We start from the raw sequence: 10134 nt of genomic DNA on the forward strand, positions 1-10134 counted from the left end.
GCAGTGGTTGGGGCTGAAGTTGTGTACTTTTTTGAGTAAGTTTCCGCAAGGGAAGAGACCAACCAGAATCTAGGATTTGCTGTTCTAAGAACTTGTGATATGAAACAAGTGGGTCTGAGAGATGCCCGGGGTGCACTGAAGTGGTTGCTGCTGTTGGTGCGTTATCCAGATCTGCCTCCAGAGCTGAGGTGCTCAGCCTCAACTGTTGGACATGTTGGTGGCTCTAGGCGGCTGACTGAGCCCATATCCAGGTATTTTCCTTAGCCAAAGACAGGATGCTTACTTGTATTCCCCTCTCTTCTCCAAGAGTCACCTGCTTGTAATGATCTGTCAATATCGAGGTCTCAATGTCTAGTCTTCTTGCCTCAAGAAGAACCATTTCAAATTCAGAGTTTCCTCTAGAATTACCTGTGGCTTCTGTTACTACTGCATGTAGTTCAAATCCTTCTCTGCCAAATGCTCTGCCCCTTCTCCCTCTTAATATTGAAAGTCCTTCCCAATAAATCCCCTGCATATATATATCTCAGAATCCGATTCCTAGGAAACCCAACCTAAGACAAATGGGTATGTATTAGGGTAAAGGCTATGTTATTCTCTCAAAGAGAGTTAAACACGAAATAGCTTCAGTAAGAAAGAATGTTATTTCTCTCTAGTGTAAGAGTCTGGGTGGTCCCGGCTGGTAAGCAACTCTGCTTCCTGTGGTTATTCAAGGACTCAGTTTCCTTCTATTCTTTGTTTCATCCCTTCCTTGACTGTTGCCTCATTTAACTGGTTGAAGCAGTTTTCTCACTATGTTCCAGACCATGGGAAGGGGCAAAGGAGTGTGGGAAAACACATGTGTTGCTTTAAGGCTCAGACCTGGGTTTCGCATACCCTTTCTTCTCGCATTGGGAGGACTTAATCATGGGTCATACCTAGCAACCAAGGATGCTGGAAAATGTCAGGTTTCTAACTTACATGCCTTGCCTCAACTCTATAGAAGAAAGAAAGAACAGGTTTTAGGGATAATGTTTCCAGTATAGGTAAGGAGGAGAGGGTGGGAAGCAGAAATCATTTCACGTATAAATAGAGCACTAAGGTAAGGTGTTAGAACTTTCTTTTGAAAACCGCGGAGGGCCATCAACTATGGTAGGAATTGAACAGCAAATAATTTGCGAGAGAGAATTTTACTGTGAGGTGAGCCAACAACTATATTAGTCTTCATGTGGAAATGCTGTTTTCTCATGGTATCTTTTATAACAGATGTGATCTCTTGTCTGAACATAGTTGATGTTTCTGTTCCCTACGTACTCCTCACCTGAGGTAAACATGGATATTGCTCTGTCAGAACAACTGTGAATGAGTTGTTCTCAACTTTTTTTGAATGAGGAGTTAACAGAGCGGTTTCCTCCTTCTTATTTCTCCAAATCACAGGGTTGGGGGGAGGGTAAGTCTCACTAAGGGTGAGACTTAGTGCATTAAAAAAAAAAAAAAAGAATGTCATAGGCTAAGAGATGGAGAGGAAGGAGTGTGGAAGAGAGAGCCCTAGTGTCTTTTGGGTCAAGAGGTCTGAGCTTGGCCTTGCCCTGGCTCTGCCTCTAGGTTTATGATTTCTCCCAAATTGCTTGGCTTCTCTGGCATTCACCTCTAAATTAGGTTGTTCAACGAGGTAAACTGGAAGTTTCCTTTCAGTTTAGAAATGTACTTCGATTTGAATAGGCATTAAAACTGAAGGTGGGAACCAGTTAGGTTGGAACTCAAGAGATGTTTGTTGAATTTAATTAAATTTTTGGTTTTAATTCTAGCTCGGTAAATCATTGCTTGACCCTCAGCCCACATGGGAAGTGCACCCCCCAACATCAAAAGAGAAGCAACAACAAACAACAGCCTACTGAGTGTTCTATGATCTCTACTCAGCTGTCTGAGGAGATGAGTTTTCTTTATATGCCTGTTCCAGAAACCCGTTTCTCTGAACGGTGAACCACAGGGAAGTTCCAAGAGAAGGCCCATGGATAGCCAATGGCCACCTGGAGTCATCCATCACAAAGGTTTCAAGGTAAGGAGCACACAATGGAATATCTAATGTGCTCTTCTCCTTGTGGTATTGTGATGTCTGTGGGACAGGAATTATGAGAGATTGGCATGTCGACTAGGCGCAAACCAGGTCCTTGGCTGGCATTGAGTTTGGGTAGCAGAGCACATTCTCAGTTTCATGTAGCTGCCTTGGGAGCGGCAGACACATTTCCGATGTCCTGGGCCTGGCTCACAAAGGAAGAATAGTGGTTATTGTCTACCATGGCAGTGGCTTCAGGACCCGACGACAGGGGTGAGGGACTGAGGCAGCAGGCAGTCAGCTAAGTTGGAAATTCACCAGAATACCAGGGCTCACATTGGCACAAAGAATCATATGCCCTCCTCTTCTGTTTGTGACCCTGACACTTCAGTTTCTCCACCTGCTACAGGTTCAGTCTTAAATGACTTTAATAAACCCTAGCCGTCGTCTGAAGGGCAGGGATTACACATTTGCAATCAGCATCCGTAAGCAGCAAGATCTGTGCGCCCAAACCGGCAAATGCTTTGATGGCAAGTCCTTCCTTTTCAGATACTTTTGAAAGGCCAATCAACTTATAAAGTTGAATTTCCCCCAGATTAGTGGTCACATCAGCACTTAAAATGCTAGCAGGGGAAAAAATATGTTTCATGTTTGTTTTGAACCTGGGGGGGTAGGACACCTGGCCCTCTGCTATTACTGGGACACTGTGTAAGAGTCAACTGGGGCACAATACAGCCCTTATTCTGAACCAGAGCCCATCTTTACGCTGCAGTAAGAAGACAAAAGAGGATTGTTAGCACTTAAAGGCACCTTGACAGAGGCATACCGCTCTCCTCTTTTATTAATTGCCCCATCTGCGAAGGGAGAGCTCTCTGACACAGGTTGGTCAGGACTCTTAAAGCCCTTAGTCTGCTTCCTATTGGTTTCACCTGTGTTTGTGTTTGTTCTCAGTCGGCAGAGATTCCAGGGAGAAAATGAACCGCCGCAGATCGATTGCAGTCCCAGTCATGCAGAAGACGTGGTGAAGCGTGCTGTTGGATTTTGATCTGGTTTTAACCCTTGCCGGGCAGTTGCCCTGGCTTCCCAGCTTTTGTTTGCCTCGGTGTGTGTTCGAAGCCTCGGAGGCTAGAGGTAAAGGGAGGAGAAGAGGCAGCAGGATGCCCTCATTTTAGGAAATACACCGTTTCCCCTTTAAGTCATTCTGAACACAGAACCTTGCAGTCGCAGTCTGGGACAGAGCAATAGAACAGCCAGAAAGCACTAGAGAGAGAGAGAGAGAGAGAGGGGGGGAGTGTGTGTGTGTTATTGCTGCCATGAAAAGATATGCCTTGTTTATGCAGCCAGTGATAATTCTCAACAGAAGTACATTGACAGTGCAGGCAGAGTCTGGGCCCCCCTGACAAAAGACAGACCAACCAAACTCGACGGTTTACTTAGGCGACCATTCTCCCCAGGATGATTTGTCTTTGTCTTTTCCTTTCTTATTTTGTTTTAAAGAGATTCGGTAAGATTGAGTTAAGGATGTGGGGTCGATTTCAGCCTCAGCTTTGCAATTTCTGCATCTAGCCTGGATTATGTTACAGCCATCATGATGCTGGGATATTTTTCTCTGTACAGTTTGGAGATAGAGGAGAGAAACAGGAAAAGGCGTGGTGTCTCCTCTCAAAGTTCCTTTATAGTGGGGTCTGGAGGTTGCATGGATATGTATGTGAGACAGAGACAGAGAAAGAGAGAGAGAGGGGGAGAAGAGGGAAAAGAGAGAGTACTACACAGCCAAACAAAACTTTTGCCCCTTGATTATGCTCCTTATCTTCTCAATGACAATATTTGAGCTCACTGCTGTTTCCCGAAACTCCAGGAACCTAAAGACGGAGACCGTGTAGGGAGGAAAGAGCCCTCATCTCGCTGTACAATTGGGGAGGGGGATGCTGAGCTTCAGGAACGACTTTTTGCAGCTTTCTTGGCCCCTGAACTCACATTTTCTGTTCTATACCCCTCTTTAAGATGCTGAGGCCTGCTCTGCTCAGTTAATTGGGCCTGTCCCTCTCCTATCCTGTCTTTCCTGGGAAGGAGAACTGTATCCCTTGGGGCTTTCGCTGTTGGAAGCAATGGAAAACACAGTCTAAATTGGCTTATATAAAATGGTGTTTTATAAGTTCATATAAAAGTGTGGGGGCAGGGCTGGATTGAGGACTCAAAGTGCTCGGGAGCTGGTCCATTTCCATCTCTGACCCATACCTGCTTTTTCTAAGTCTGGTTTCTTTCTCAAACTCCATATGTTGGCATGATGACTGAATTAGTCCCTTCCAATGTCATGTCGGCAAGGCAGGAGAACCTGGCTTTCTCCTTGTAGCCCCAGAAAATGTCTCACCAGGTCTGGCTTAGATTAGTTCATATGCACAACCATGAACCAGCCCTGCGGCCAGGGGAATGCAGGTCTCTGGCCAAGACTGAAGTGATCATGTTCTTGAAGCTGGAGTAGAAGGCAGCCTGAAGTTGATCTGGGAGAAGGCTGTTTCTAAGAGAAAGATCTGGGTACCGTTGTTAAAGGAAGAGGGAACAGAGGCTGCTTGTCCAAACAACAGTCCAAAACTCATCTATTGCAGGAGTCTTAGATGTTTAAAGGGGACAAAAGGAAATTTGGTCAGTCAGCTCCATAATGTATGTATGCAGTGTGAACCTGTGTGTGTGTGTGTGTGTGTGTGTGTGTGTGAGACAGAGCGAGAGAGTGAGCCTGTGTGAGGGTGTGTTGGTAAGCATGCTGGCCCAACACATTAACTTCAGAATCAGATGTCCTGGGCCTCGATCCTCATTCTGGCAGTAACTAAATTCATGGACTTTTTGATGAGCCACTTAAAATTCTGGTTTGGCTTCATTCTACAGAGATTTGGGGTGGAGTTAACTCAGCATCATTTCTGAGGAGATAATTAAGCACTTTGTCAACGCCCTCATTTGTCTATTTTTGCTTACCCCTGCCACAAATAAAATAATATCTCAGGGCAACTGAATAATTGCTTAAAAACACTTGAGGTCCTCTCGGCTAATATCTCGAAGGTTGTCCAAAATCCTGCTCTTCTAAGTTACCCTTGTTTCAGAAGGAGAAACTGCTCTTCCTTTCTTGATAGATCTTCTGCACCGTCCAAGACCCCTCTTGTTGGGAGAATAAGTTTTGCTTACGCAGACCCAGAATGACTGTGTTATACGAAGAACGAGATGATTTGTCTTTCAGTGAAAACATCTTTGGCTGCATGAAGCGTATGCCCCGCCGCAGGAATCTCTTAGTCCACAAAACTTTCACCTTCCCACAAATGTTTCAACAGCTGGGACGCAAGGTCCCATTCAGAGACAAATGTGCACACCACATTTACAGCCTGAAATTCAATCTCTGAGCATCACTTGATTAGAATGAACATTATGGTGCATTGTAATTCTTTTCATTTAAATAGCAGCCAATAAATTTATACCACAACCCATCCCCCAGCCCAGAGCATATTCGAAAAGGTTTTAGTTAATGTTATTTTAGCCAGCTGGCATCTAAATATTTACTAAACTCTCCAGGTGCCCAAGGCAAGCATACCCCAGTATTTACAGGGTTGGTACACACACACACACACACACACACACACACACGAAAAGTCACACACGTGTTTTTGTGGAAATTAAGAACACATTTCCGTTTCTGTTCTTAAAAAGTGCTTCAGTAGGGTGTCCTGCTGCCCAAGGACCATCTCCTCTGAGAGTTCATCTCTGTTAAGCAATTAGCACAGTAGGAGCTCAAGAAACATGAGCTATATTAAAATGATTGTAGTTATTATATGATTTTAATTATTAAACAGTATATTTGGTAATGTTAATTCTATTGAACTTTTTATTTTTCGAAACTAGGAAGTTCTTACACATGTTTAGATCAACTACTCAGGTAATCTCATTGACCCAAAGAGAGTAAATGCATTTGTTATTATTCCTGCAAATTAATCTAGAGTAAATACACAACTTTTTTGGATGTTTACAAACTTTTTTCCTAGAATGTTCCATATACTCTGGCAAATGTGCCTTCTAGCAAAGTACGGATCTTGCTGAATGAATATTTCTCCCCCTACCCAGTCTCACTGAGGACACTGCTGGTCCCACCTGCTCTTTCCCCCCCTCTTTTACATGGTATGTATCACTAACATAGCATATCATTGACTTTACTGTTCATGTGTATTGCTCTTCGCTGGCCTTTCCTTTCCAGAATGCAAGCTCTGTGAAGGAAGGTGTCTTTGTTTCTTTTGTTGACTGATGTGTCCCAGTCACCTTCAGACCCATTTCTTTCTACCCCAAATAACATTACTTTTTTTAATGAAACAGTATAGGTTTAAAACTCTATTTCTAATAAGAGAGGAACTGAAATGTTGACCTTGGTCAGCCTTCTCTTATGACCGTGCTATGCGTACCATGAACTTTTCCCACCTTGGTGCATTTGGGACTGGACAACCATTCTGAACTTGTCCTTGTGGGGTTCAGAGCACAGAATGAGAAGGCTGACTGTGCAAATGCCCACGATTGCATATCTCGCTGGTGTGTTGGTTGTGGAGTAGGAACTGAGTAGATAAAAGAGGGAAAATGCTTAGTGATTTTCATCACCCAGACCCAAAACTTTTTAAATTTGTGGATATCAACTTGATCTCCTCTACCTCAGCAGACACCAGGGTTCTCTCGTGTTTCCTTCCCTACATCTTCCCTGCACTCACTTCTCGGGATAGCTGCTGACCTGCATGTGACAAAACTCCAAAGTAAAGGTAGTTTAATTGAGATAATAGTTTTCTGACATGAGAATAAAGCAGTGGTAGGAGGGTTGGGATAGTGGCACCATGGGGACATCAGCGAAGCAGGTATCTGTCAGCTCTACTGTATCGCATGTGTGGCCCTTGTCTTCATGATCCAAGATGGTGGCTCAGTGTGAGTCTGCAAATCTGTGCTTTAGGCTGACAGTACTATGAAAAAGCAAGGAAAAGTGGGGCAAAAGAAACTCCCATATAACATTTCTGCTGTAATTGAACAGCCAGAACATAGTCTAATGGCCATAACTATAAACAAGGGAGGTTCGGACCTGTAGCTTTTATTCTGGATGACCATGTGATCAGAAAAATTGGTGGTTTCTATTAAGAAAGAATGAGAGAATGGAAAATGAAGTAGGCAATTAGCATTCTCGGTCTAAACTACCTCTTTAATACTTATGAAGGAGACCTTGGATTATTACAATCACTGATGAAGTGCCTCTGCTTTCTTCTCCAGAAGTTTAGAATGACAACCTAATTGTTGCAAGAGTATTCTCTTCATTTCATTCCATAGCTCAAATACTTCAATAATTCTCAGTTAATAACTGGATAAAGTCCAATCTCACTGGCCTGAAATTTCAGGAAGTGGCATTGTATGATAGAAAGAATTTGGCTTAGAAACCACCCCCAAAACAAAAAGCCCCAAACCCAAGAATTATTACTTCTGCATGGTGGGTGAGTGGCTCCTCTTCTGGGTTCACCTGGGCTCACCTGTACAGTTGCATTCAGCTGGAGGGATGGCTAGACTGGAAAGTCCCAGAGGTCCCCACTTTTCCTGGGAAGAGATGCTTTCTATTGGCTGTGGTGCCTCGGCTCTGCTCCATGTGGCCTTTCAGCCTCCAGGAGGCTAGGCCTGCTGCTTTATATTGTGGTCTTAGGGTAGTAATGTTTCAATGGACAAAAACCAAAGCAACAAGGTCTCTTAAGACCTAGACTTGGGAGTCATGAAATGTCACTTTTGCCACATTTCCATCATAAATCCAGTCCTGATTCAAGGGAAGAAGAAATAGAGTACATTTCTTTCCGGAAGGAGAGGTAAAGACAAAATGAAATGAGGAATGCTTTCCAGGACAGCAGGAATTTGTGGGTTCACCCCCCCCATCATAACAGCTCTGTGACCTTTGACAAACCATTTAATGTGGCTGAAACCTCAGTTTCCCCATTTGGAAAATAGGCAATATAACCACCTCTAGCATACTTCGAGATGTAAGTGATATCAGGCTTTTAAAGTGCCTCGGGGCCCCCAGGTATTTAGTTGGGTAAGTAGTCTGACTGTTGATCTCAGCTCAGGTCTTGATCTCAGGGCTTTGATCTCAGGGTCATGAGTTCAGGGCCCAGGTTGAGCTCTGTGCCAGGAGTGGAGCCTACTTAAAAAAATAAAAAAAATAAAGTGCCTCAAGTAAGACACTCAGTACAATATGAATTCTGCCTCCATTCAAAATTCTTCCAGGTCCCACTGACCATGTGAACACTGCACTCCTACGAATCTCATCATGGTCCTCTGAAACGCCAGTGATGTTCCCACTGAGTGTTTCTACCATTTACTTTACCTGAAACATTTCCTCCCTGCTTCATTTCTTAGTCTACAGAACTTTATCTGCATTTCAGGATATCAAGTCCCATTTCCTTCATTAGGGCTTGACCCTTCAGGTCACCATGATTTCTTGGCTTTCTAAATTCTAGCAGCCTTTGTGATTTATGCCACTCTTCAACTGTTTGATTGTATGGGTTCCTCTGACATTGCATTGCTTTATGGAGTTATTTAATCTTAATATTCTTTACCTTTTCAACTGCGTGTCACCAAGTATTCTGTAAAACCCTAAAGGATGGAGAATGTAGGAAGGCATGGTGGAATACAAAAAATGTGAAAGATTAGTCTTATGGCCCCTGTTTTAGTCTTAAATGTTTATGAGCTGAGTGGGCATGAATAAGTCATTTAACTTTTCTGAACCTTAGTTTCAGAATCATTAAAAAGATAATATTCTGGGCCTGCTTAGCAATATTGTTATAAGACCAGATAAGATTATACATAGGGACATTCTTTAAATATCATAAAATATCACATACATATTTGGCCTGTTGTAATATGTCTAATGAACATTCGTTGACTAAATACTAAGTAAGTATGAAATATAGGAAACTAGACCTATTGAGTTTATTTGTGCAGGAACATGGATATTCTTTTAATTTACCCCTAAAAAGGAAACCAGAATACCATGGTTTTGGCAACATCAATTTAATGGGTTCCAGTTGAATGACTCCACCATGTCCAATTATAATTCCAGTTTTCAATACAGCTCAACAAGAAAGAAATCATGAGTGGAGATCCAATATTATTCTAAAATTGTTTCTGTTACAAAGTTGCTTTCAGAGGGAACATTTTGGAGGAGATTGTTTTTTTCAACTGTTTTGTGAGATGGTAATGTGGTTACAATTGAGTTAACTCTTAAGCACATCAGGGAGAAATTTTGTTTTGCTTACAACACCACATGAAGCTCTCGCATCCTAGCTCCAATGCAAATGCAGTAGATTAAGTCCATCAGAGCTAGGCTAGAATTGCAAGATTGTAACATGTCAGGCTCCATGCAAAACTATCACGTACAGACCAAAAGAGTTGCCTGTTTATATTAGTTTTAAGTCTTTCCAGGGACAGAGAGCTATGAGCTTTCAGTGTCTACCACATTTGTCTTCGGGAAGGCCGTCTTGCTGAACACCACCTTTCACTGCCATGTGAGACATTTTTCCTTGTGTTGTCCCAAATGGGGTTGGTGAACAGCTGGCCAATGTCATTTTTATGACAATCTTCATACACTTGAATTCAGTTGATAAGTTGTCTCTCTTATTTTCCTTCATCCCAGCTTTCTTAACCTTCCTAGAGAGGTCCTGTTTTTCTTCCCCCAAATCATTTTTATTACCATTTTCAGGGCTTGGACAAGTCAGGCCTCAAACTGGACAGAAAAATCAAGTAAGTCCCGGCCAGTGTTTGTAATGACATTACTTCTTGTCCTGCCATTGCGACACTGATTGTAACGTGTCCTGGCATCATATATTTTACTGTTGAATCAAATTCATGTCATGGACTATAGCATCTTTCTTTCTTTAAAAAATGGTTCTTCAATGTTTTTCTTGATGTCTTTTAAAAGTAATACAGTTTCATTGTTAAATATTTAGAATACCACACACAAAGGGAAAGATAAAAATGACTCGTAATCCCTCTGTTCAGGGACTGCTCCCCATTAAGATTTGGGCTTTATGGGCTTCAGGGCAGAGAAAGCTGGCCTT

At 42.7% G+C, this 10134-nt stretch overlaps 1 long non-coding RNA gene across 1 annotated transcript in view; it reads left to right on the plus strand.

Moving 5' to 3' along the window:
- The window catches only part of LOC148108609 (uncharacterized), a 42950-nt gene extending 37225 nt beyond the window's left edge, over positions 1–5725 (plus strand). The window contains exons 2-3 of the long non-coding RNA XR_015727552.1: positions 1785–2035; positions 2984–5725. This is a non-coding gene — a long non-coding RNA (uncharacterized LOC148108609). The remainder of the gene's footprint in view (positions 1–1784; positions 2036–2983) is intronic.
- The last annotated feature ends 4409 nt before the right edge of the window (positions 5726–10134 follow it).

Source organism: Ursus americanus, chromosome 18 (assembly GCF_024610735.1).
Source record: "Ursus americanus isolate L20-20 chromosome 18, mUrsAme1.1.p, whole genome shotgun sequence".
Lineage (NCBI taxonomy): Eukaryota > Metazoa > Chordata > Mammalia > Carnivora > Ursidae > Ursus > Ursus americanus.